Source organism: Panthera pardus, unplaced genomic scaffold (genome assembly GCF_024362965.1).
Source record: "Panthera pardus isolate Hobbes unplaced genomic scaffold, ASM2436296v1 HiC_scaffold_16, whole genome shotgun sequence".
Classification (NCBI taxonomy): domain Eukaryota; kingdom Metazoa; phylum Chordata; class Mammalia; order Carnivora; family Felidae; genus Panthera; species Panthera pardus.
Window position 1 is genome coordinate 71,791,836 of NW_026526721.1, and position 23,106 is coordinate 71,814,941.

The following is a 23,106-nucleotide window of genomic DNA, read 5'->3' on the forward strand; positions in this document are numbered from 1 at the left end:
GTTTCCAAAAGCACAGAAGGCAGCTTTACCATAAAACCTCGTCCTCCTTTATTTTACATCCAACCTTATCACCCTGAAATTCCAATGTAGTTATGTTACTTGTTTGTAAATAACTTGTCACTTGGCTGTTTAACATCCTTGTTCTGAGCATAATTTTTTACCTTATTGTTTCACATTTATACAAAAATAAGCATTATTCATCCTCAGTCTCTTTCTGACCCTGTAGCCATGAATAGTCTGTGAGCATGAGCAGTTCATATCTCCTATCTTACAGGGCCTAGGAGGTCTAAGCATGTTGGCTGTTCCAGTCTCTGAAACCTTGTAGTCTAGGGACATCAAAGAGTACATTCTTATGCTATCCTGATTATTTATGGTTTGGTTGGTGAAATTCTGAAACCATTGCGGATCATTAAAAAGTGTTTTATTTGTTTATAGCGGTCCTAAACTAATGAGGGTGTATAGAGTATTTATGAATCATGTGAAGTGAGTTTAAACATTTGTTAGTCCCTCTGTATTAAAAGAATTATATGGGACAGCATCAGATTGATGCAGCAAATTAAGAAAAATGTTCCTTGCCAGCCATGAGTTTAAAATCTTATAGAGGGGCACCTGGGTGGTACAGTCAGTTAAATATCCAGCTTTTGATCTCGGCTCAGGTTATGATCTCACAGTTCATGAGTTCGAGTCCCACACTGGGCTCTGTGCTGATGGTGCAGAGCCTGCCTGGGATTCTGTCTCTCCTTCTCTCTGCCCCTCCCCTGCTTTTGCAGTCTCTCTCTCTCTCTCAAAATAAGTAAATAAACTTAAAAAAAATATCTTACAGAAAGAGAGAAGAAAAGTTAGATGCCGGGTGATTGAAGTTCAAAGAACTGTGTAAGTGTAAAACTTACAGATGGGACTCTATCATTCTGGGTCCAATCAGAAGAGAAACCACAGAATCATTTGAACGTGGAACGAATTATTGATTATAACAAGAGGGTAGAATAATGACGCGTGAGCTAGTAAGAAGTAAATACAAGTCTGAAGAATATAGTAATAGATATAAGGAACAGCTGCTACCTAGGGCTCATAGCTCACTCGGCACCTAGGAAGGAACCCTCCTTCCCCCAGAGCGGAGATCTAGACCTTGTTGGAGACAGCATGCCTGTGGATACCTAAATAGCAGTGGTGCTGCTGTGTGGGCAGAACTTGCCGAACGTCTGTTCTCTAGGGTACCAGAGAAAGCTGTTGACAGGGAGGTGTTAGTTAACTCCACTACAAAAGCTCCCAAGAAGAGAGTAGGGGGAACCTGGTGGCTGCTGGGTATGCTGCTGGTCACCTTGCCGAATACAAGTCTGATGCTGGAGGAGTCTGGTGAGCAAACACACCAGAACCAGGAAGCAAAACTTTTCTCCTACAATGTCTCTCCTGCGCCCTCTACTGATAAAGCTTAACATCGTGCCCGCTGGCCAAGGAAAAACTTTAAAAGTCCCAGGTCTATTTTCAGAATAGACAGACTGGATGACTTGGAATTGAGAGGCACTAAATCAGTAACCAGCAAGGGAATGGTATTAGTGCTGTCAGAGCTCATAGGAGTAGAGCTTCTATGAGATTATGACAGTTGAAGAAGTAGTAGTATATGAGCAGGGCGCCTGGGTGGCTCAGTCAGTCAATCCTCTGACTCTTGATTTTGGCTCAGGTCATGATCTCACGGTTTGTAGGATGAGTCCCACATCAGGCTCTGTGCTGACAGCTTGGAGCCTGCTTGGGATGCCCTTTCTCCCTCTTTTTCTCTGCCCCTCCCCCATGCTCACTGTTTCTCTTAAATTAAAAAAAAAAAGTAGTAGTATATGAAGCTCTTGTAAGATCAATAGGGTTTTTTTTTAATTCAGCTATGATTGACATACAATGTTATATTGGTTTCAGGTGTACAGTATAGTGATTTGACAATTCTGTATATTACAAAATGCTCACTACAATAAGTGTGGTTACCATCTGTCACCATACAGTGTTATTATTACAATCTTATTGACTATATTCCCTATACTGTACTTTTCATCCCTATGACTTATTTATTTTATAACTGGATGTTTGTACCTCTTAATCCCCTTTACCTTCACCTATTTCACCTAAAGTTTTTATTTTTTTTAATTGAAGATGACAGCTATTATTCCTCATTACAAAAACAGTACATGTTCATTTATAAAAATTAGAATATAGAAAAGTATTTTTCTCCTTGTGTATTGTAGAAACATGGGAAAAACATTCAGGTCTATTACCCTTAAAAAGAATCAATGTTAATCATTTGATCAAATATGGCTAGGTAGAGGAGATAGTTGGGAGGGAAAGCTTTCTGTGGTGGTGCTTGCTGCTGCTTTTGTATATTTGTTTACAGAAGAAATTGGCTTTGAAATATAATAATGCAAAATGGTATATACTAGCATTTGGAGGAACTTTAACTTTGGTGTTTATGCAAAATTTATTTATGTAAGTACTTTAAAATTTTTTTATTATATTTTTTGTATTATTATTTTTAATTCCAGTATAATTAACATACAGAGTTATATTAGTTTCAGGTGTACAGTATAGTGATTCAACAATTCTATGTATTACTCAGTGCTCATCACAATAATCCCTTTCACCTACTTTACCCATCCCCCCTGCTCCACCTCCCCTCTGTTGACCATCAATTTGTTCTCTGTGTTTAAGAGTCTGGCTTTTTGTCTGTCTCTTTTTTGTTGTCTGTTTTGTTACTTAATTTCCATGCATGAGTGCAATCATAAGGTATTTGTCTTGTCTGACTTAATGTACTTAGCATTATATCCTCTGGATCCATCCACGTTGTTGCAGATGGCAAGGTTTCATTCTTTTTTGGGGGGGTAATATTCCATTATATTTATATACCACATCTTTATTCATCTGTGTAAAAAAAATTTTTTTTAATGTTCATTCTTTTTTTTTTTTTTTAATTTTTTAATGTTTATTTATTTTTGAGAGAGAGAGAGAGAGAGACAGAGCATGAGCGGGGTAGGAGCAGAGAGAGAGAGGGAGACACAGAATCAGAAGCAGGCTCCAGGCTCTATGCTGTCAGCACAGAGCCTGACGCGGGGCTTGAGCTCACAAACCGTGAGATCATGACCTGAGCTGAGGCTGGACGCTCAGCTGACTGAGCCACCCAGATGCCCCAATGTTCTTTCATTTTTGAGAGACAGAGTGTGAGCAGGGAAGGGGCAGAGAGAGGGAGATACAGGATCTGAAGCAGGCTCCAGGCTCTGAGCTGTCAGCACAGAGCCTGATGTGGTGCTCAAACCCACAAACCGTGAGATCATGCGTGACCTGAGCCAAAGTTGGACACGTAACTAACTGAGCCACCTAGGCACCCCATTCATCTATTGATAGACACTTAGATTGCTTCCATATTTTGCTATTGTAAATTATGCTGCAATAAACTTAGGGGTGCATATATCTTTTTGAATTAGCATTTTTTATATTCTCTGGGTAAATACGCAGTAGTAGAATTGCTGGATCATATGGTAATTTTATTTTAATTTTTTGAGGAATCTCCATACTGTTTTCTGTAGTGGCTCACCCAGTTTGCATTCCCACCAGCAGTGTACAAGGGTTCCTTTTTCTCCATTCTGACAGGTGTGAGATGGTATCTCATTGTGGTTTTGATTTGCATTTCCCTAATGAATAATGATGTTGAACATCTTCATGTACATCTTCATGTGTTCTTTTGTTCATGTCTTCTGCCCATTTTTTAAATTGGATTATTTGGGGTTTTTTGGGTGTTGACTTACATAAGTTCTTGATATATTTTGGATACTAACCCTTTATCAGTTATGTCATTTGCAAATATCTTCTCCCATTCTGTAGGTCATCTTTGTTGTCTTTTAGTTTTGTTGTTTCCTTTGCTATGCAGAAGCTTTTTATTTTGATGTAGTATTTTTGTAACTTTTTATAGAAGCTTTCAAATAGACAATCTCTAGACATTACTTTGGTGTTCTTTAAATGACCATCAGGAAGTTAATCACATTGTAGTTGCAGTGTAATCACATTGATGGAATGTTGCATCTTAGAAGTCCATCATGCTTTTCTCTTTGCTCAAAGATTTTCATATGAATGCGCCTCTTAGTAAACAGGGTTCTGGCAGACTTAATCTGGGAAAACAAATTGAAAACTGAATTTTGCCTTTGTTGAGGTATAGGAATTAATCCTTGCCTAGATGTCAAAGACTGAAGGATTCTCATGAAAGAAAGCCTTTATAATTCCATATCACTGTTTATTGGCATTTACACTTTAAAAGTTAGACAGTAATTCTAAAGAATGAAAGCAAAGTTCTTGGGTGTTAATTCACAACTGGGCTTATATAAATAAGTGGCCAGGATATATAATGTTAGGCCCATTTTCAGAGATATATTCTATACTACTAAATCTAGACTGGTTCTTGTTGACTTGTCAGCCTTTTAACCAAGTTGGTACAGAAGTGAACTGTTTGCTTTCCATTTTTGATAAACTTAAGGAAAACATTAAAACTTTATACTAAAGTTTAGTTTTTAAACCTTTTCGGTATAATCTTGACTTAGAAATATCTAATATTAAAATAGCCACTCTTCCTCTGACTGTATATGAGTGGTTGTATAGAAGGATTTAGAATAGTGCTGTTCAACTTGAACTTGTTGCCATGATGTAAATGTTCTATATCTCTGCTGCCCAATATGGCAGCCACTAGCCACATGTAACCGCCGAGCATTTGAAATATGGCTAGTATGACTAAGTATCTGAATTTTATTTCATTTTAATTAAATTTAAATAGCCATATATGTCCAGTATATCCACCCATATTAAATAGCGCAGTTTACAGAATGGTATGTTCATACTGAAACAAGTTTTATTTACTTTTTTTAAAGATTTTATTATTGTTTTAAGTTTATGTATTTATTTTTGAGAGAAAGAGAGTGGGGGAGAGGGACAGAGAGAGTCCTAAACAGGCTCTGTGCTGTCAGTGTAAAGCCCCATGAGGGGCTAAAACTCACAAACTGTGAGATCATGACCCTAGCCAAAATCAAGAGTTGGCCGCTTAACCAACTGAGCCACCCAGGCGCACCAAAGGAAAACTTTTCTAAGTATTTAGTTGTTGTTGTTGTTGTTGTTGTTCTTTTTCTTTGTTTTTAAGTAGGATCCACATGCAACATAGAGATTAATTTCACAACCCTAAGATTAGAGTCATGTGCTCTATGGACTAAGCCAACTAGGTGCCCCTTGAGTGTTCAGTTTTTGTTTTTGTTTTTTTTTTCAACGTTTATTTATTTTTGGGACAGAGAGAGACAGAGCATGAACGGGGGAGGGGCAGAGAGAGAGGGAGACACAGAATCGGAAACAGGCTCCAGGCTCTGAGCCATCAGCCCAGAGCCTGACGCGGGGCTCGAATTCACGGACCACGAGATCGTGACCTGGCTGAAGTCGGACACCCAACCGACTGCGCCACCCAGGCGCCCCAAGTGTTCAGTTTTTTAAACCTCTGTATGTAATTTGATACTGCTTAGGAATATATATGTAATATATATATTATATATATCTCCATCATTTTCCAAAAAACATTTTAAAAAATTATTTTTTTTTAATGTTTATTTTTGAGAGAGAGAGAGACAAAGTGTGAGCAGGGGAGAAGCAGAGAGAGAAGGAGACAAAGAATGTGAAGCAGGTTCCAGGCTCCAAGCTGTCATCATAGAGCCAGGCAGGGGGCTTGAACCCACGAACCGTGAGATCATGACCTGAGCCGAAGTCGGACATTTAACCTACTGAGCCACCCAGGAGCCCCAAATAACATTTTTCTTAAAGCAAGGAGAGATTTTTTTTGTCTGTCTTTGCTGGATTATTTTATTTCATACCCTCCCAGAAGTGGAATGCAGCCTCAGAATTCTAATCACAGCCTACAGGAAGATGTGGCAGCCAGCCTCTCAGGATCATTCACAATCAGTCTGTGAGGTGAAGCCTGTTCACTGCGATCTATAGGTAGTACTGGAGTATCCTTCCCCCATTTTTTATCTGTGGAAACTGTCTATCTTTTATGTCATTTATCAAGTCAAAGTCATGCACTTTCACAAATCATTTTGAGATGGTAAAAATGATCTCTTATTCCTCTGTACTCATGCATTCATTCAACAGATATTTATGGATTGCCTTGCATGTGGCAAGTTTTGTTGAACCATGACTAAGGTATGTCACTTGTGGACTGAGACAGTTAAAAGCCCACATGCTCCCTTAGTCTCTCTCTTCCATTTTGGTGACAACTTGTTAAGATAGTAAACTTTAGAATCACAGCAGCCTAGATCCATAAATTATCTTAAGGAAAAATAACTTCCTCAAGCTTAGTGTCCACTAGAAATAAACCTTCTTTGTGTTAAAACATTAAGATTTTGCAATGTTTGTTATCAGCACATGGCCTGGCATATAAAGGGTTGTTTTTGGTCTTTTATTGGTATGACAGTACTACTATAAATATTCTTACAATTTGCATATGTGCAAGAGTTTCTTGGATTTATATCCAGGAATAAAACTGCTAAGTTGCAGAATGTAAAGGCAAACAACTTTACAAGCTAATACCAAATTGTTCTCTGAAGTAGTTTTGCTACTTTGCACTCCTGCCAGCAGTTATAAAAGTTCTCTTTGCATCTTGGTAGCATTTGATTTTGGTCAGCCTTCTTAATCGAGAAGATGTAAAATGTTATCTACTAATGGCCTTAACTTACATTTCCTTATCTACTACTGGCCTTAACATTTCCATGATTTTTTATGAGGTTGGGCATGTTCTCATGTATTTTATTCACTTGTCATCTTCCATGAAATGCCCATTCATGTCATTTGCCCATTATTTATTGGGTTGTTTGTCTTTTACTTATTTCTTTTTTTGGGGGGTGCTGTTTATTCATGACAAGTATCTCACATCCATGATCTTCTTTAGTCAGAAGTTCTTTGAAACGATGCCATCGGCCTTGACCAGAGTGGAGTCGTTTCTCTCACCCATCCTATGAATGGCGCCACAGATAGCGTAGGTTTTAAACTGGCCATTGAACCTGCCCGTCACCTTGTCAGCTTCAGCCGCTTTCATGTGAATGGATGCGTGGTCCTTGGTGCCGATGATGCAGTTGCTAGAGGAGCATTTTCACGGCACATATAGGTCCACGAACTCACTGGCATCATTTTGCCTGCCAAGGGTGCACCTGCTGCCACTGCCACTAGTGCAAGTACAGAACGTATTTCTTTATAAGAATTCTTTCTATATTCTGGATACAATTTTTGTCAATTTACTTCTGTTGCAGATATCTCCTGGTTTATGGCATGTCTTTTTATAGTATAGAATGTAGTCATATTTATCATTCTTTTCCTTTAGAGTCATAAAAGGTATTCTTCTACATAAAGATATCCTCCTATATAATTTTCTAAAAATGAGAATTTTACGGGGCGCCTGGGTGGCTCAGTCAGTTGAGCATCTGACTTTGGCTCAGGTCATGAACTCGCTTTCGTGAGTTCAAGCCCTCCATCAGGCTCTGTGCTGACAGCTCAGAGCCTGGAGCCTGCTTTAGAATCTGCGTCTCCCTCTCTGCTCCTCCCCTTTTCGTGCTGTCTCTCTCTCTCTCTCTCAAAAATACAGATTAAAATAATAATAATAATAATGAGAATTTTCCTTTCACGTTAAATCTTTAATCCATCTAAAATTTTATTTGGTATGACATAAGGCAGGGATCTTTCTTCGCCTGGATTCACCAGAAGGCAGAGCTTGCAGCAGGAGGCTTATGTATCTTTTCATTATTAGGAAGAATATATCCCAGGGAGCAGAAATAATGGGAAAGAGGGAGTGGAGCATACGTAGAGTGGTAGCCCATATGGAAGTGTAACTGATTGCTCAATCCCATTGTACTGTCCTCCAGGAAGTTATAGAAAGCTTGTCACAGGATCATCCAACACAGGATAGAAAAAGGATCTGTCTAATGAGATGGGATGTCTTCTCATCACGGATAGTTATAGGTTCACCCCTGCACTACCAGATTGCACATGGGTGGGTGGCAATGTACGCAGCTCAGGAATGAAGTGAGGCATTGTTGTGTTGTGTATGCATTTAAAAAATGGCCACGTCCATTCCTCAAAAACCTAAAAATAGAACTACCCTACAATCCAGCAATTGCACTACTAGGCATTTATCCACGGGATACAGGTGTGCTGTTTCGAAGGGACACATGCACCCCCACGTTTATAGCAGCACTATCAACAATAGCCAAAGTATGGAAAGAGCCCAAGTGTCCATTGATGGATGAATGGATAAAGAAGATGTGGTATTTATATACAATGAAGTATTACTTGGCAATCAAAAAGAATGAAATCTTGCCATTTGCTACTACGCGGATGGAACTAGAGGGTAATATGCGAAGCAAAATTAGAGAAAGACAAAAATCCTATGACTTCACTCATATGAGGACTTTAAGAGACAAAACAGATGAACATAAGGGAAGGGAAAAAAATAATACAAAAACAGGGAGGGGACAAAACAGAAGAGACTCATAAATATGGAGAACAAACTGAGGGTTACTGGAGGGATTGTGGGAGGGGGGATGGGCTAAATGGGTAAGGGGCACTAAGGAACCTACTCCTGAAATCATTGTTGCACTATATGCTAACTAATTTGGATGTAAATTTTAAAAAATAAATAAAATTTTAAAAATTATAGAAAAATAAAAAATGGCCACATCCAGCATAGAGCTGGTTGCTGGAGTAGCAGCTTGAATAAGAGACAGGTGAGGCTAAAAGGATTGGAAAAGATGCATAAGTGGTGTGGTATCTGGTACAGGATCCAATTTCTTAGATAAAAAATGTTCATAGCAGGGCAAGTCTCTCCACATGATTCTATTTTGGGAGTGTCTTTGCTACTCCTGAGCCTTTGTTCTTCCGTATAGATTTTAGAATTAGCTGTCTAGTTTTTCATAAAACCCATTTGGGATTTTGATTAAGATTACTTTGGTATTTTTTGTTTTGTTTTTAATTTATTTTAGAGTGAGTGCATAAGCAGGGGAGAGAGAGAATGAATGAATGAATGAATGAATGAATGAATGAATGAATATCCCATTCAGCATGGAGCCCCACACAGGGCTCAATCCCACAACCCTGGGATCACAACCTGAGCTGAAATCAAGAGTCAGACGTTCAACTGACTGAGTCATCCAGGTACCCCTGATTAAGATTACTTTGAATCTGTAGATTAATTTGAGGAAATTTGGCATCTGTACAGTTTTGAGTGTTAAAATTCGTAAACATTAGTATCTCTCTCCATTTATTAGTTCTACTTAATATCTTTGAGTATATTTCCCCTCTGTGTAAACGTTCTAATTACATGGTTCCCAAACTGATATCCCACTGAGCTCAGAGTCACCATGGGATTTTAAATATTAGAGGGTATCGGTGATTGACATCTGTTGAGCACTGTGTGGACTTTGAGCTCTTGGGAGTTCACAGTTTCAACATTAAGTTGTGATACATTTGATAATGTCTGTCTTTATGAAGCAGTTGCTGAGATTAAAAGTACAAAGATCAGCATGGAGCAGGAAATGAGTGTGGGCAGTGTCTGAGGTCTTGAGTTGTGCAGTGCCCATCAGGTGCATGTTTCCCAAAGTTGTTTGGACCTAACTACTAAATAAATGAAACCATTTGGAATTTCTTTTGTCATTGTTGAATAATTACTGGGAATAACAAGGGCACCGTGAGTTGAGAAGATTTGGGAACTTCTGTTCTAGGAACTTGGTATTTTTTTATTATGTTATAAATGGTATCTTTTCCCTTTCCCATTTCACTTCGGGAAATGCAGTTGAGTTTTGTATATTCCTCTTTATCTTGGCAAAATTTGTGTTTACCTTAATAATTTATCATAGTTTTGTTGGCATTTTGTAGACAATCTTTTTAGTTGCAATTAATAACACTTGTTTCTTCTACCATAGCAAAACCATTGGAGGAAAAGAACTAAATGGTAATAAACCCAGATAAAAACATTTTCAAAGCATTTTTCACACCCTGCAGTCTCCTGTCCCCAGTCACTTCAAAAATAGTAATTCAGGTATTAATACATTTTATAGGTAATTGAATTGAAGGACTAGAGAGATAAGTGAATTGTCTTTCAGTAGTCAACTTGATTAGTTGCAGTAGTTTACTTGCCTAAACTGGCTAACATTGTTTATGTAGGTGAAAAACACATTTTGGTATTCTATGATGTTGACGTATACGTATATAACACTTTGCCAGGTGCTGTTGGGGAGTAAAGAGAGAGATAAAATTAGTACCTTCTCACAAAGGGAGTTTGGTAGAGGAAATATGATACATCATAATAGCTCATAATAGAAGCAGTGTCATAACCTGGTTAATGAGTATTTGCTAAATGTGTAACACATAATGAAGTTCCCATTGTAGATGTTGTAACCCCGAAAGATGTAATAACAGAAGAAAATGGGAATTTTTAACCTCTGCCAAATTGCATTTAATTTTGTACAGTGGTCTTTGTTTCACTTAATAGTAAAGCTAAATAAGTTTCACGTATTGTCTGTGAAGTGAAAAATGTGAGGACATTTTTAGCAGCCAATGGATTATTAGATTGGGTCTCTGTGGTATCTTATTTATTTCAAGTAGTGGTATTCATTCTACTTTTGTTGGTAATTTATTGAGGGGGAGAGAGAGAGAGAATCCCAACCAGGTTCTGTGCTGTCAACTGTGAGATCATGACCCAAGGCAAAATCAAGAATCTGCGCTTAACTGACTGAGCCACCCAGGTGCCCCAGTCCCCCCCTCCCCATTTTGTTCCCTTCCTCCCCCCCACAGTAACCAATCGAAGGTTTATCCTTCAATGAAAAAGATAATAAGCATGTGTTAGTGCATATGTGCATGTCTATGTGTTGACGTGCCTTTTCTTTCCCCTTAGATAAATGGTAGCATATGATACTTCTATTTTTCTCCCATCTTTGATTTTCATTAGTAGCGTACCCTGAGATCACTCCATGATAGAGTGATTTTCTCATTCATTTTCACATATAATACTTTAGTGGGAGATACATATAGCTAATTAAACCAGTCTCCTATTTATTACTATTTGAGATGCTTCCAGTCTTTTGCTGTTACAGGTAATGCAACCCATTATTTATATATATTAATGTATATTTATATTTTTTTATATTTGTTTATTATATTCATTATAAGAAATAAAAGGAAAACTATAATACACATTTGTAAATACTTGATCACAACTACTCAAAAAATCAGTATGAAGCACCTGTATCTATCTGTTCATAGGCTTGACCTAATGCAATCTCATGTAGATGTACTGCCATTGATTACTCATCCAGCATGAGCATGTTGCTTTAAGTGATATGATATTACAGATGGTGAATAAACATCTCAGTAAAAGTGAACTGAGCAAAATGAAGGTCAAGGTCCTCTTGGTTTCATAGTGGTTGCATGGCTGGAAAATTCAGTGAGAGTTAAAACTGTAAAAAATATATTTTAGGGGCACCTGGGTGGCTCAGTCAGTTTAAGCATCTGACTTGGTTTGTGGGTACGAGCCGCACATCGGGCTCTGTGCTGACAGCTCAGAGCCTAGAGCCTGCTTCCAATTCTGTGTATCCCTCTCTCTCTCTGCCCCTCCCCTGCTCAGGTTCTGTCTCTCTCTGTCTAAAATGAATAAACGTTAAAAAAATTTCTTAAAAAATATATTTTATATGTAAAAGAGAACTATGCTCTAGGTTCATATATATATATATATATATACACACACACACACACACACACACACACACATATACGTATTTATTTTTATATATAACTAAACCATTGCACGGTGGGACATTCAAGAGTTATGAGGACTTGCTGGCCCATTGCAAAATACTGGTTATCTGTGATCTCTGCTAACTACCAGTAGAACTCCTTTTAATTCCTATGAGTGTTTATAAAGTAAAACTTCAGAACTCTAAGTGTCCTTAAGTGCTTTAATCACATCCGGCAAGTGTGTGTGTGTGTGTGTGTGTGTGTGTGTGTGTGGTAAAATATACATAACATAAAACTTAACATTTTCAAAACTTTTCTTAGCCCAGACAGAAACTCTGTACCCATTAAACAAGAAGTGCTTATTTCACTCTACCGTCAGGCCCTGGTGATCTCTATTCTTTCTATGAATTTGACTACTCCAGATGCCTCATGGAAGTGAAATTATACACTATTTGGCCTTTTGTGTCTGGCTCATTCTACTTAATGTTTTCAAAGTTGATGCTCATTAGGGTACATATCAAATTTCACTTCTTTTTTATAGATGAACATACTCTACACTAGGTATATACCACATTTTGTTTATCCAGTCCTCTAAATTTTGGTACATAGCTTTGTCACTCTCATTCAGTTCTAAGTGTTTTCTGATTTCCATTATATCTTTTCTTAACCGTAAGTTTTTAGAGATGTTTTAAAATTTCCAAAACTTAAGGTATATTTTTCTGGTTTTCTTTTTGTTCTTGATTTCCAACTTGACTGATTTTGGTTAAGAGAATAGTGGAATTCTAATCTTTTGAAAATTTTCTTTGTCTCAAATTATTTTTATTTTGTCCTCATTCTTAAAAGAGTTTTGTTGAATCTGAAGTACGTTGGCACCTTCTCTCTGGACATTGAGAATGTTCCAATGTTTTTTGGCTGTTGTTGGTATCAGGAAGTAAGCTAAAGTCCAATTGCCCTTTTTTCTCCTTTGGCTGATTTTTGGAACTCTTTGCTCTTTGATCTTAATTTCACTCTGATGTGTCTTTACTTTGGTATGTGTAAATTACTTTTATCCTGCTTTTGATTTATTAAGTTTCTTCATCTTATGGATTTTGTGTCCTTCATCACTTCTAGAAATTTCTCAGCTACTAATTTATCTGGTAAACCATTCCTTCATTCATTATGTCCTTTCTTCTGAAACTCCAAATAGTTATATCTTAGGTCATCCAACCTACTCATCTTACTTTTCTTTCATATTTTCTCTTTGTGTCTATGCAGCATTCTAGTTACTTTCTAAAGAGACCTACCTCACCCAGTTCACTAATTCTTCCTTCCACTAAGTCTGCACTCTTTTTTACTTCAAATGTCAAATTCAAATATTCAGGTATTATGGTTTTTTTTTTAAGTTTTTAAATTTGAGGTTGAGAGAAACAGAATGGGGGAGGTGAACAGGGAAGGGCGGGGGGGGGGGGGGGGAGAGAATCCGAAGCAGGCTCTGCACCGACAGTGCCTGTTGAAGGATTCGAACTCCCGAATCATGAGTTCATGGCCTGAGCCAAAGTTGGACACTTAACTGACTGAATCATTCAGGTGCCCCTTTCCAAAAGTTTTGTATGGTGGTTTTTCATATTTGCTTTTTTTTCAAACTTCTAATACATATTCTGTGTCAAATCATTCTACATCTATTTCACCAGTCTGTTTTGGCTAGTTCTGTCATGGTGCTTTGTTTCATTTTCTGAATTTTCACTATGAGATGTTCCTTTTCCTTAGAATTTTATCTTTGGGTATTATTTGAGATCTGAGTAGTACCCAAAAAGATCTAAAGTTCTTGTCGTTTGATTTTACCATTCACTAGCATGACCATATTCAGTTAAACCTATTTGGGAATTCAGTTCCCTATTTGGGAATTTGGGGGACCTCAGAGGTGGGATGAATTCATACCAAAAAACGTACATTTTGTTGTTAGGATTTCTCAGAGATCCTCACCCCCAGCCCCCACTCCACAGTATCACTGGACTCAAAATACTGAAGGTTTTCTTGTTCCGTTTGGCCCAGAGGGATTCATTCCTGATTTACTCTTGAACAGGTTATACTTTTTAGGTCCTGGTCTTGTGTGGAAGGGGCTGCTATTAGATTTTTCAATTCAGGCAGACTTGGCTTTATCACCTGTCCCCTGTGACAGCCATCAAAGTGGAAATTTAAGGTCTCCAAGGGTTAGTCAAAAATCCTTCAAGAATAAATGGATTGGTAACTTGCTTACTCTTTGTTCTTGGTTTCACTTTGCTTTGGGCTCTATGGAAACATCCTTTTCATCTTAACTAGCCTATCCTTACATTTTTATAGATTTGATATATTATCCACTCCTTCATTTATTTGAGTTTGAATCAGAGTTTCTTTACACTTCTTTATTCTTTTCCAGTGCCCCAGTTGTCTTCTGTATCTCTTCCCCACTTTCCTTTTCCTTTCTGGCTTTGCTACTAACAGACCTGATGTTATGGCCATTGCCACCAAATAAAAACACTCCTTTCCTTTTAATTTGTGAACTTGCCTTCCATAGCGTGTGTTGTACATTTGAGGTGATTAGTGATATTTTTAATCGATACTTTCTCTCTCAAAAGCTTTTGAAGCTTTTGTGAGGTGGGAAGGGAGGAGAGGCCAGTGTTTTGGGAGCTCTTATAGCTTATTGAGAGATTGCTAGAAGTCTATCAAATAGTGTTAGATTTCGGGGCGCCTGGGTGGCGCAGTCGGTTGAGCGGCGATCTCGCGGTCCGTGAGTTCGAGCCCCACGTCAGGCTCTGGGCTGAGTTCGAGCCCCGCGTCAGGCTCTGGGCTGATGGCTCGGAGCCTGGAGCCTGTTTCCGATTCTGTGTCTCCCTCTCTCACTGCCCCTCCCCCGTTCATGCTTTGTCTCTCTCTGTCCCAAAAATAAATAAAAAACGTTGAAAAAAAAAATTAAAAAAAAAATAGTGTTAGATTTTATTTTTAAGGTACTGAAAACTTAAGATTCATTTGTTATTTATATAAAATGTAAGTAAAAAATATAAAGCAAGTTGTGCTTTTCAAATCATTTTTTAGTAGTGTATGGTTTGTACATTAAGTACCATAGTTGATCCAAGTTAGATTATAAAAAAATTAACGATTTTTGCTAGTTAAGACTGACTAGTTCCAGACACCACTCCTTTTTTTCATTTCTGTCGTATATTTAGCTTCCCCTGGTCTCCTTCAGTAGACAATTGAGGAATTGTTTGTTTTTAAGTCGTGTCACAATTAAACAATGGGCCTGTTAGAAGAGTACAGTGTGTTTTGGGGCTTTTTGTTTCGCCTACTTGTTTTTCACTGAAAAGTAGCAAAAAGTGAACAGATTTAGAGAGAGGCATTATTATCATTTTTTTTTAAGAAAACATTTTTGGGTAATGATGGAGCAAAACACTGGTAAATCAGAATTTTATCATGAATTGTTTTTATATTGTTTCTGGCTAAAATATAAGATGTAAAGAACCTTATCACATCGTCACTTAGCACTTTTTAGGCATTTGACACCATCAGTAGAAGCAACGCACAGAAAAAAATAACATTGTTTTATGGAAAAGGATTAAAGACTAACGCCATGAATTAGCTATTAGAGGAAAAGTGTAAATCTTTCCAAAGATATTTTTGTTAATATAGGGTAGTTTATATGTTGTGTAGTGAAATGCTTTTTGATAGAGAACTAATAAATTTGGTAAGAATATTTCCTCTGGTGACAGAGTATATAGTACCTTAAATCAGTAACTATTACTGTCTTAATACATACAAGGATCTGTGTTAAACATTAATGCCTTAATACATGCAAGGATCTGTGTTAAAGATTAAAGGAGACAGTACAATATATAATAATAGTGGTGGTGGTGCCTTTCAATTGCTTGAAGTCTTGAGCAGGAAAGATACCTAAAAGAATAATTAAGGATGCACAGTTGTAACTCATTGCCAGAGTCCTTTAAAGGTTTTATTTTTAAGTAATCTCTAGGGGTGCTTGGCTGACTTGGTGGAACTTGTGACTCTTGATTTCGTGATTGTGAGTTCAAGCCCCACGTTGGGTGTAGAGATGACATAAAAAAATCATAAAGTCTTAAAAAAAATCTTTACACCCAACATGGGGCTCAAATTTACAACCTGGAGATCAAAAGTCCTATGCTCCACCGACTTAGCCAGCCAGATACCCTGAGAGTGATCCAATATATTAACATGATTAAGAAAAAAACAACAATGTGAGATTGAGTTGTTACTGACCTTGAATTCTGGTCTTAGTTTGTTAGTAATTAAATTCAGCCTACTTATTTTGGTGGCTGTTGGTCCTTCGCATATAAAATAAGGAAGAGGGGCGCCTGGGTGGCTCAGTCGGTTAAGCGTCCAACTTCGGCTCAGGTCATGATCTCGCACTCTGTGAGTTCGAGCCCCGCATCAGGCTCTGTGCTGACCGCTCAGAGCCTAGAACCTGCTTCGGATTGTGTGTCTCCCTTTCTCTCTGGCTCTCCCCCCATTCATGCTCTGTCTCTCTCTGTCTCAAAAATAAATGTTAAAAAAAAAAAAAAAGAAAGAAAGAAAGAAAGATGGACCAGGTAAATTCTAATCCAGCTTTATTACTCTCTGAATTAGTTTTCCTGTGTAACTTGTATTCAGAGGATGTGAGGGGCCTGTGTGGAGGTGGGGGGGGGGGTCAGTCTTGTTCAGAGGATTTGAAGGATCATTTTGAACAAGGATAGACAGGAATGATCTTACATAGGAAATAATTCTTGCTGAACATTGAAAGATTTGGTTAGATACAGAAAATAGTGAAGAAAGTTTAAGAATGGAGAAATTTATACACAAAGATGAGTTAGGCCAGAAAATTCTTTGGTGTATTTGGGTAAAATGAGGCATATGATTTATGTGGTGCATTCATGATATCAGATCAATTCAGTAGTAAATGTCCCTAAATATCAGAGTTTAGTCCTCAGTCTGTTGCTTATAGGTAGCTCTAAGTAAAACCTGAATGCATGGAAACTCTTTAGGAAGCTGGTTAAAGCTTCTAACCTCTTCCTCTGAGCAGCAGTTGAAGACATAGATACTGGTTAGAGAAATCTTGAGATGAAGTGATGAAGTCCTCAGCTAAGCTGATGTCATAGTATCAAGGATTGTCATGCTTGTATTTACTAAGATCTAATCACTTATGAGGCATATTAGAATTGTTGCTGTCATATTTGTCATCTTGAGTAATTTCATTAAGGATATCTGTGACCCATACGTTTAATGTTAAATTTGGGGGTTTATTTAGACATGTGTTGCCTGTAAGGTAATAACATCATGTTAATTGGGATTTCCTTGAGATAGCTAATTCAACTTTACCTGTAATGTATAATCACCAAGAAGAATGTTGTGAAACAAATAATCTATTAGCTCCTCTTTAGTTCTATTGGACTGAATGTATGCAGCAAATTAAAAAGCTACTGTGCAGTATATTAAAATAGAGCAGTAAAGAAAATTTTTTGGGTGAACAAAGTACTGTATATGGAAAGGCTGTGTTTTGAAAGAATGAATAAATATGTGTCTTTTGCCACCTCAGTAAAACAATAATTGGCGTATGAGGGTGAAGTGTAGAGCTGGGATATACTTTAAAGCAGCAGTTCTCAATGTGGTGCGTGGTACCACTGGGGTTTATGAAGTCAAAACCTATTTTCATAATAATACTAAGATACTCTTTGCCTTTCATACTGTTGACACTTGCAGTGCTGGCAGGTAAAACAGCCTATATTTTGGCACAAATCGAGGCAGTGGCCATACACTTGGAGGGTTTTTTTTTTGTTTTTTCTTTAAAACCAGTTTCATTTAAGAATGTACTTCGCGTTTGCAACTACGTAGGATGAACTGGAGGGTATTATGCTAAGTGAAATTAGAGAAAGACAAATATATGACTTCACTCGTGTGGAATTTAAGATACAAAACAGATGAACATAAGGGAAGGGAAGCAAAAATAATATAAAAACAGGGAGGGTGACAAAACCCTCCCTGGAGGGAGGGTTCACCTCTTAGTGACCACTAATCACCTGCTGTCTTTGTGGAAATATTTGCATGTTCTTGACATTTCATATAAATGGTATCATACAGTATGTGGTCTTCTTGTGTCTTTCTTTTTCCACTTATGTTTTAAAGGTCCAGCCACGTTGTAGCCGGTATTAGTACTTCACTCCTTAGGAGACTCTTAAATACAGAGAACAAACAGGGTTGCTGGAAGGGTTGTGGGTGGGGGGATGGGCTAAATGGGTAAGGGGCATTAAGGAAGACAATTGTTGGGATGAGCACTGGCTGTTATACACAGGGGATGCACTGGAATCTACTCCTGAAATCATTATTGCGCACTACATGCTAACTAACTTCGATGTAAACTTAGATAGATAAAATTTTTAAAAAATGTACTTCATGAAATCAATAAAATGTTTAATTTTGTTGTATCTCATTTTTTATTTTTTTAAAAAGTTTTTTTAACTTTTATTCATTTTTGAGAGACAGAGACAGAGCATGAATTGGGGAGGGGCAGAGAGAGAGAGAGAGGCACAGCATCCAAAGCAGGCTCCAGGCTCTAAGCTGTCAGCACAGAGTCCAATGCGGGTCTCAAACCCACAAACTGCGAGATCATGACCTGAGCTGACGTCGGCGCTTAACCGACTGAGCCACCCAGGTGCCCCTCTCTTATTTTATTTTTGTTTTTGTTTTTGTTTTTATCTGGGGAAGGGGGGCAGGAATCTCAAGCAGGCCCCATGCTCAGCATGGAGCCCGCCCCAGGGCTTGATCTCATGACCGTGAGATCATGACCTGAGCTGAAATCAAGAGTCAGAGGCTTAACTGAGCCACCCAAGCACCCCTGTGTCTTTACTTTTAAGTTCACTTTTAAAGTATTTTATGTAGCGGGGTGCCTGGGTGGCTCAGTAGGTTAAGCATCCGACTTCGGCTCAGGTCATGATTTCATGGTTCTTGAGTTCAAGCCCCGCATCGGACTCTGTCTCCCTCTCTCTCTGCTCCTCCCCCACTCGTGCTCTGTCTCTCAAAAATAAATCATTAAAAAAAATTTTTTTTTAATTTGAGATAGATATTCACATAGCTGAAACTTACCATTTTAAACTGTGCAATTAAGTGGTTTTAAGATATTAAAAAGGTTGTGCAATTCTGATGTCTAATTCCAGAACATTTTCATGAAATGGCGTTCAGAAAGAAACGCCATACCCATTAGTAGTCACATCCCATTCCGTTCACCTCTTAGTGACCACTAATCACCTGCTGTCTTTGTGGAAATATTTGCATGTTCTTGACATTTCATATAAATGGTATCATACAGTATGTGGTCTTCTTGTGTCTTTCTTTTTCCACTTATGTTTTAAAGGTCCAGCCACGTTGTAGCCGGTATTAGTACTTCACTCCTTTCCGTGGCCAAATATTCCATTGTATAGATATGCTACATTTTATCTGTCCATTTGTTGATGGATATTTTGGGTGTTTTTTTTAATCTTTTGGCTATTATGAATAATGCTATGAACATTCATATGCAACTTATTTGTGGACATATGTTTTCAGTTCTCTTAGGTATATACTGGGAGTGGAATTGCTAGGTCATATTGTAGATAATTCTATAACTTTTAAAGGAACTTATTACATAATTCATTTTGAAATAGACTTTTTATTGTGGAATAATTTCAGATTTGCAGAGATAGTAGATTTCCTGTATACCTATCACCTATCTTCTAATGTTAACACAAACCTTAAAATGTCTGTCAAAGCAAAGAAGCCAACATTGGTACATTACTGTTAACTAAATTCTAGGTTTTATTGGTATTTCACCAGTTTTTCCACTAATGTCCTTTTTTTGCTACAGAATATAACATTGTCATGTCTCTTTAGACTCCTCTGCTCTGTGAACAATTTCTCAGTTTTTCTTTGTTTTTCATGTCTTTGATAGTTTTTTTTTTTAATTTTTATTTTTTTAATGTTTATAATGAGAGAGAGAGAGAGACAGAGTACAAGCAGGGGTGGGGCAGAGAGAGAGGGAGACACAGAGAATCTGAAGCAGGTTCCAGGTTCCAAGCTGTCACCACAGAGCCTGACGTGGGGCTGGAACCACAAACCACGAGATCGTTACCTATGCCCAAGTTGGATGCTTAACCAACTGAGCCACCCTGGTGCCCCTTTAAGGAGTATTGGTCAGGAATTTTTGTAGAATGTCCCTCAGTTTGGGTTTATCTGATGTTTTCCCATAGTTAGACTGGGGTTATGGAATTTGAGGAAGAATACCATAGAGGTAAAGTAGGTTTCTCATCACATTCAATCAGGTGGTGTGTGACGTCAGCATAACTTATTACTGGAGATGTTAACCTTGATCACTTGGTTAATGCAGTGTTTGCCACATTTTTCCACCATGAAGTTATTTTTCCCTTTCTATACTCTGCCTCTTGGAAATGAGTCACTAGATCCAGCATATATTCAAGTGGGGAAGGAAGTTAAGTTCCAACTCCTAGGAGGGGATGTAGCTACAATTATTATTTGGAATTCTTTTATAAGGAAGATTTGGCACCCCACCATTTTATTTATTCATTTGTACTGATATGAACTGTATATATTTATTTTTTACTTTGGGTTAAATATAATGCTACTTTATTTTTCTGCTCCATTCATTCCAGTATTGGCTTTTGGGAACTCTTTCCTGTGTCCTTATCCTTTTTAAGTACTTTTTTACCTTCTGACAATATAAGATACTCTAGGCTCATCCTTATTTTCCCTGTCCCAGGCCTAGAACCAGCCGTTTCTTCAAGGATCCCTGACTACAGTTAAGTAATTTAATTTGCCCAAGGTCACACACTTAAATAAATGGTGAAACCAGGATTCCGACTGAGGGAATCTGATTCCTCAACCCATGCTTTTAATCATAACTTTGGACAGCATGCAGCTGAAGGTGCACTGGCAGTTTCTAGTCATGTTCCATCTGTGAACCAGTCTTTTTTTTTTTTTTTTTTTTTTAATTTTACTCATTTTTGAGAGAGCACAAGCAAGGGTGGGACAGAGAGAGAGGGAGACACAGAATCTGAAGCAGGCTCCAGGCTAAGCAGGCTCCAGGCTCTGAGCTGTCAGCACAGAGCCCGATGCGGGGCTCGAACTCATGAACCATGAGATCATGACCTGAGCTGAAGTCGGACACTTACTTAACCTACTGAACCACCCAGGCCCCCCAAGTCTGTGAGCCAGTCTTAAGGATACAGTTGATAGTCATCTCACCCTAAATAATTATTAAGCCCTGTTTTATATTGATTTTTTTTTTTTAACCACAGTTGTGATGGTTGTAATCAAGCTAAAAATTACTTGTTAGCCACAATTAACTACTGTTAATATTTTGGTACATTTCTTTCTTGAAATGCATGCAAATGTATTTTGAGATTTTGTTATATTATCCTAATTTTTAAATATGCACAAATATGAAGCATTTACAGTGTAACCAGAATCTGAATGTGCCATGTCTGTTTTAAGTGGTGATTAAGATGAAAGTGAGCTGCTATAAAGTCATTCTGTTTTGCCTTGATGTTATGGTCACATAAGAGATAAACATCTGTCTTGATTTATCAGGTTCTCAAGTAATCTTCCAAGTGTTGTTCCTAAGCCTTATCTTTCTTCCATTTCTAGCAACAGATAAGTCCTCTCTTGTGATGCACACCTGACAGTCCACGCTTAACAGCCAGTTGCATCTCACTCCAAAGCAGAACAAACCCCACATGTTGTGATCACTTGGTTTGGAAGAATCATCTGACTAGGTCATCTGCGTGACATTCTTAGATTCCACCCCCATTTCTTCTTTTGACCACCAATATTGATTTCAATTCAGGAAGTCTTTCTCACACACACAGATCTTTTTTTACCCTCTTCTCCCAGCCATTCTCTAGCTAGTTATCCCCAGAAAAGTTTATTTTCCCCCTTTACAGCCTCTCCTTCTTCCTCTTTTGTAGGCTGAAAAGTAATTGTCATTATGGAAGACAAAATACACAGTGGTTTTGGGGGTGCCTGGGTGTCTCAGTCGGTTAAGCGTCCAGACTCTTGATTTCCACTCAGGTCATGATCTCACAGTGTCTTGAATTTGAACCCTACATTGGGTTCTGTGCTGACTCTGCAAAGCCTGCTTGGGATTCCCTCTCTCTCCCTCTCCCTCCCTCCCTCCCTCCCTCCCTCCCTCTCTCTCTCCTTCTCTCTCTCTCTCTCTCTCCCCCCCCCCCTCTCGCCCCCCCTCCCCTACTCACGCTCTCTCTCTCAAAATAAATAAACTTAAAAAAATTATTTAAACTATTCTCTCTCTCTCTCTCTCTCTCTCTCTCTCTCTGCCTGCCCCTCTACTCCACTTGTGTGTGTGCTCTCTCTCTCAAATAAAAGAAATTTTTTATTCATTTTTAATTTTATCTAACTATAGTTGGTATTCTTTACATTGTATATATACAAAATTTTATTCACTTAAATGCAATAAGTAGCTATAATAAAATCAGGATCTAATTACCAATTGAAATCTTGTTTAGTGAGGAGATGTGTTGTTTCCTAATATATACTTTTGTATCAGACCTCATCTGGAAGTTAGGCATACCCTCCCCTTTACTGCTGACTTTAAATGTGTATAATCTACTTTTTGTAAAAGGACTAAAATATATAAATATATATGTAAATATGTATGTAAATAAGGTTTATGTGATATTAATATTTATATATATAAACAAGGTTGACGTTTTCCACTGAATTAGTCATGTGGATTAAGAGGGGTTACTTGACTGCCTGGACAGGACATCACATGATGACAGAAACTTGAGATTTGGCCATACTCTGGTTTTGAGCCAAAATCTAGATTTACTTTTGAACTAGATCAAGTTCTATGGAACTGTCTGCAAAGCTTGCAAGAGACTAACACATGTAGTTAGAACGTCACATTTTCAAAGAAACCATATATTACATCAGTGGCACATTCTCATCCTTTAGGAGAGTTTATATGAAGGCTAAGTTGTAATCACAAGGCTAGGGAAGCATGGACTCAGATTCTTTGTAAGGAGTGGTGTTGGTTGATATATTTAACAGCAAGCATTCTATCTTTGCTACAGAAATGGACCTGTCAGGCACCTATCCTTTGGCTGGTTAGAACATAATCTTCCTCTTTGGAATTCTCTTTTTTTAAGACTTCATGTTGTCTGTCTTTTCATTGGAATATTTACTCTTAGAATCAACTGATTAGGTGAATATCTTTTGAGACGTTATTATCGTCATGCTTTCCCAAAACTTACCCTAGTCCTCTTAACTGGACATGGCTTTTCAAACATTCTCTCAGCTAAC

At 37.9% G+C, this 23,106-nt stretch overlaps 1 protein-coding gene and 1 pseudogene across 1 annotated transcript in view; one reads left to right on the top strand and one right to left on the bottom strand.

Annotated features, from left to right (window-relative positions):
• Positions 1 to 23,106, top strand: part of PAK2 (p21 (RAC1) activated kinase 2) — a 94,187-nt gene that overhangs the window by 19,394 nt on the left and 51,687 nt on the right. The window lies entirely within an intron of this gene.
• On the bottom strand, positions 6,944 to 11,366 carry LOC109266239 (40S ribosomal protein S21-like; annotated as a pseudogene).